Raw genomic sequence first — 5,925 nt, forward strand, 5'->3', positions numbered from 1 at the left:
CCAAAACATGACAGATCTAGAGAAGATCTGCATGTAAGAGTGGGCCAAAATACCTGCTACAGTGTGTGCAAACCTGGTTGAGAACTACAGGAAATGTTTGACCTCTGTAAGTGCCAACCGAGGTTATATTACAAAGTATTGAGTTAAACTTTTTGATTGTCCAAATATTTATTTGCCGCAAGAATATACAAATATATTGTTTAAAAATCATACAATGTTATGTCCTACTTTTTTTTCAGATTTTGTCTCTCACAGTTGAAGTGTACCTATGATGGAAATTACAGACTTCTCTCATCTTTTTAAGTGGGTCAACTTGCACAATCAGTGGCTGTCCAAATACTTTTTTACCCAACTGTAACTATATGACAGAGGACAGCAGAATGGAGGTAATCAACTTATTCTTCTGTCTCCCTATTATTCAAGCACACTCTCATCTAATATGCCAGTATATTTAGCTCTCTGCAATGCAATTAGTAACAGAGGCCCTGTGCATAATCATTAGACAGCAGAAGTGCTTCTCTGGTATTCCAATCATAAACCACACTCTCTCATTTGCTAGCCCATTGGTACTGCCATACTTCACTGGTCATACCCAAACTTGTTTGATCTTGGAAGCTAAGCAGAGATAGGCCTGATCAGTACTTGGATGGGAGATCATCTTGGAATATCAGGTGCAGTACATATTATGAGCCATAGCAAAAAGCAGAAGTAGTGGAGCAAACCAATGACGCATCCCGCTATTCTATTCTACACCTCTCCCCATGTGGGTATTGGCATAGATCCTTTTTGACTCAATTTTTACTAAAAGTGGAGAGTTCTTGTATCATGAGTTAAAAAGTGTACTACTATATTTGATCTTCACATATGTAAAAATTGTAATCAAAGCAACGTGAAAAACCGGTTCCAGGAGAGTCATCATCTCTAAGAGCACAGTATCACTATAAAATTGTTTTATTTTGATTCTACAATCTGTGGCTTTTTGAGTTAAAGTATATCCTTTACATATATTTTTCTTTGTTTTAATATTTCCCCTGAGTGGCACTATCTATAATAAACTTTGAGATATCATATAGAACTGTATTTGATACTATTCAATAGGACGTTTCAAATCTACTATTGTACGTCAGACCATTTCTTTCTTTTTACTCCAGGTGGAAACCTAACGATACAACAATCTGTGTCTACAATTTTATAACAAGAACAAAAGTTAAGTTTTAACTATTGTTATTTCTATATGTAATAAGTGTGCCCCAACACAGAGTCTTTCTTCTCTTTCTTTTTGCCTATTACAAACACTTAACACTATATGCTTCTGAAGAAGTTGAGAGTGCCTTCCACAACAAAACTTGTTAAGCTTATTACCCCATTTGGACTCTGGATGCTTTGGACCTTTTAATTGATACACCCGGACCGGCTCATTAGATTCATCCAGCTTCTCCAACATTCACTGTCCATCGCTGACTTATCTACTGCAAAGACTCCTTTGCTAATAACTTAGAATGGACTTCGAAGATCCTTCACAAGTTGGTAATGTCACCTACTGTACCTTGCTGGGTATTGTTCTGGATAATTAACATTGAGAACATTTTCTTTTGTTTGGACAGATATTGACTCTGATAACATGTGGTCCTAAGCCCAGGAGATGTCCACACTAGTATGTGGATTTTATCAGCTTTAACAAGCAGCTTTAATATAACATTTGTTTTACCTTATCCAAGCCATATTTAAATTCCTCTGTACAGAGTGTAGAATATATTTCAATTTGTTATTTTCATTTGTTATTTATTGTTGGTCTAATTAAATTGGTTTATAATAATATAGAACTATATTTTAAGATTTTATATTTCATTGTATCTAGCACTATTCAGTTCTCTTTGTTTATTTACCTATTTATATTAGAGGTTGACACCCTTTCTTAAACAAGCTGCTGGGTTCACACAGCGCCGTCCTGGTCAAATTGTATATATATTTTCTATTAACAAACACGGTCCCATTCAATAAACATACCCATTGTGGTGAGGAGTTATGGAAAGAGGGGAAGGGGAATATACTATATATATATATATATATATATACTATTAATAAAAATAAGCAGTCACATGATCCTTTACAACCCTCAAGGTGTGGTATTCTGGTTATCATTAATACATTTACTATATATACACTGCCCTTTACTGTTATATATTATTCGAGTGACATTTGGATTGAGGTGACTACTGATGTAATCTTTGTTGTCATAAGGGATGTTTAGTAATACTGTATCAATTGTGTACTAAAGCTTGATCATTTATTATTATTATTATTAGTATTACATTTTATTTATAAGGTGCCGTTTCGCAGTGCCGTACATACAACACACATTAGAGAACAATACAGGGTATACAAAACTTCATCACAGAAAACTAACACAGAGCACAGGTAACAATTAGCACCACAGTCCTCAGTACACAATACAGCTCAGATGTAAGGAAGCAAAGAAATAATCGGCGTACTACTAGGGGCAAGCAGCCATTGGAAGAGATGAACAGTCACGAGCAGGAGGAAATGTAGGTATAGACAGTCACTGAGAAGGAGAGAGCTGTAATTGAAGTGCAAGAGAAAAGGGTTGTGAGAACAGGAGGGAAGAGGGCCCTGCTCCAAGGAATTTACAATCTAGGGATTTACAATAATTATGTGAATTGTTGGTGCAGGTTTGGTTCCTGTAAATAGGAACACACCCGAACTTGAGAGTTACTAGTCAAACCAAGGCATGTCTCAGTACCGCTCAACAAAATTGGATCTCAAAATGAGACAAAGCATCACAATCCTGGAAATGTCAGAACTTGAGAGTTTTGGATTACATTTAATCCTTTCCTGTCTACTTCCTCTCTGTTACAGCTCCACATTTGGGTGGGCTGAAAGCACTGCACAGGTCAGACCTGAGGGGCTGAAGTTATAGCAGGTCCCCCTGCAATAACAGCAAACTGGTCAGTCCAGTGTTGGATAAAATAACATGAGGTTGCCCCTCCTGAAGAACAACCACTGTTTGTGGGTGGGGGGTTAAAGGTAATAAAAGAGTTAATAAAGTTCTTTGCAGATGGACTACAGGTCCCACCAAGCCTGCCCTGGCATCCTGGTACCTGAGGCAAGTGCCATCATGCCTGGACATTAAAAGCCTGTAGTCCACCTGTAAAGAATATATTAAAATAAACATATAACATGGGCCCCCCATGGTTGTTTTTATGGCATGAAGACTCCACGCTGTGTGTATCCCTGCTATAATGTTAACCCCTCAGCTGGTTCAGTCTGGCAAAATCTAAAAAGATTACATCCACCTCTTTACCCTGATCTAGGTTTGCGCTTACTGTTTCATAAAAGCCAAGTAAGTTGGTTTGACAGGATCGGTCCTTCATAAACCCATGTTGATTCCTATTAATTACCTTATTGACTTCAAGGAACTTCTGAATACTATCTCTTAGAATACCTTCCAATACTTTCCCCACTATAGATGTAAGACTAACTGGTCTATAATTACCTGGTTCAGCTTTACTTCCCTTTCTGAATAAAGGCACTACTTCCGCTATACGCCAGTCTTTGGGAACCATACCTGATATTACTGAATCCTTAAAGATCAAAAATAGCGGTTTTGCAAGTTCAGAGTGAAGCTCCATTAGAACCCTTGGGTGAATACCATCGGGACCTGGTGACTTATTAATCTTTAAATGTTTTAATCGGTCACAGACTACTTCCTCGCTTAAATAAGTACCTATCAGTGGGATATTCTCATTATTGAGATTATGTGTTAGTCCCTGAATTGGGTCCTCTCTAGTAAATACGGTTGAAAAAAACTAATTTAGTGTGTCCGCTATGTCATTATCATTTTTGCTTAAGACTCCCAACTTGTCTTTTAAAGGGCCTATACTCTCCTTCTTTAATCTCTTGCTATTAATGTATTTAAAGATTTTTTGGGGATTCGCTTTGCTTTCCTTTGCTACTAGTTTTTCAGTTTCTACTTTAGCCGCACTTATTTTCTTTTTGCATATTTTGTTACATTCCTTATAGTGCTGAAATGACTCTGCTTCCCCGTCAGATTTGTATTTTTTAAATGCTCACCTTTTCTTGCCCATAAGTTCCTTTATCTTTTTGTTAAGCCACATCGGTTTATGATTTTTATTCTTTTTTTGCTGTTCGTAGGAATAAATTTGAGTGTATTTTTAGCTAGCAGGAATTTTAGTACCTCCCATTTCTCAGTAGTATTTTTTTCCTAAAAACAAACCTTCCCATTCAATATCCCTGAAAAACACCCTCATCCTTTCAAAATTCGCTTTGCTAAAGTTTAGAGTTCTAGCTGAGCCAGTATAGGGCTGTTTATGAAAACTGATATTGAATGTGACCATATTGTGGTCGCTGTTTCCTATGGGTTCCCCTACTATAATACCTGATACCAAATCCCCATTGTTTGTTAATACCAGGTCTAAGATTGCATTGTACCTAGTTGGTTCCTCAATTAGTTGAACTAAGTAGTTATCATTAAGTGTGTTTAAAAACATATTGCCCCTAGCAGTATCACATGAATCGTTTTTCCAGTTTATCTCTGGATAGTTAAAATCTCCCATCACTACTATGTCTCCTACTCCTGCTGCTCTTTCAATTTGCTTTAGTAACAATTCCTCATCAGATACGTTGATACCAGTCGGCCTATAGCATACACCCAATACTAACTTTTTTATTCCTTTTTCCCCGCATGCAATTTCTACCCATAATGTCTCGACAGTGTCTACAGTCCCCTCCTGAATATCTTCCCGTATATCAGGTTTTAAAAACGGCTTTACGTAAATACACACCCTTCCACCCTTTTTATTTAGTCTGTCTCTCCTAAACAGTGTATAGCCCTCTAGATTGACTGTCCAATCATGAGATTCGTCCCACCAAGTTTCAGTAATGCCTATAATATCATACTGTTTGCTTGCTGCAAGTATTTCTAGTTCGCCCTTTTTACCAGTAATGCTTCTAGCGTTTACATACATACAACTAAGATAAGTATTTTCCCTTGCGTTAGGGACATCTTTCACCTTATGTAGCAATGATGACCTGTAATCGTCATTGGTTAGTGCTTTGGTAAAATCCCTTTTAGTACCCATGTTAGTAACCTTACCGCCTGCTCTTACTCTCCCCCCAACTTCTACCCCATTTCGTTTACTACCGCCATCCCCACTATTCTCACTGCACGCCCCGTAGTTTCTAGCTAATCTCTCCCCCCAGGCTCCTAGTTTAAAATCTCCTCTAACCTTCTAACCATACTTCCCCCCAGCACCGCTGCCCCCTCCTCAGTCAGGTGCTATCAGTCACGACAAAAGAGATGGCGCCTGACTGAGAAGTCCGCCCAGTGTTCCAGGAACACAAACCCCTCTTTCCTGCACCAATCCCCAAACCACACATTTACCTCCCTAATCTCCCTCTGCCTCCCTGGACTAGCGCGTGGCACGGGTTATATTTCGGAGAATATTACCTTAGATGTCCTTGCCTTAAGTTTCTTTCCTAAGTCCCTATAGTCTTTCTTAAGGACATCCCACCTTCCGCTAACTTTGTCATTGGTGCCAACGTGCACCAAGACCGCCGGGTCTTTCCCAGCCCCTCCCAACAATCTATCTACCCGGTCCGCGATGAGCCATACCCGAGCACCCGGGACAACAGACTGTACGGCGATCACGGTCCCGGTAGCAGATTGCCCTATTGGCCTTCCTGATGATAGAATCCCCTACCACCACCATCTGACTAGGTACCTCACTATCTTTTATCCCAACTGCACCAGAGGGACCGCTCCCCTGGATGCTAGAGGGAGCAGTCTACTCCGGCACCGTCATTTCTTCATTATCATCCTCCGATTCCTCGTCCAGTCGGGCAAATTTGTTCGGGTTTGATAGTTCGGAGATGTCGAGCCTCCCG

The 5,925-nt window shown here is 39.3% G+C and overlaps 1 pseudogene; it reads left to right on the forward strand.

The window, feature by feature from the left end:
* Window positions 1-564: 564 nt before the first annotated feature.
* Window positions 565-683, forward strand: LOC135052039 (5S ribosomal RNA; annotated as a pseudogene).
* The last annotated feature ends 5,242 nt before the right edge of the window (window positions 684-5,925 follow it).

Source organism: Pseudophryne corroboree, chromosome 2 (assembly GCF_028390025.1).
Source record: "Pseudophryne corroboree isolate aPseCor3 chromosome 2, aPseCor3.hap2, whole genome shotgun sequence".
NCBI lineage: Eukaryota > Metazoa > Chordata > Amphibia > Anura > Myobatrachidae > Pseudophryne > Pseudophryne corroboree.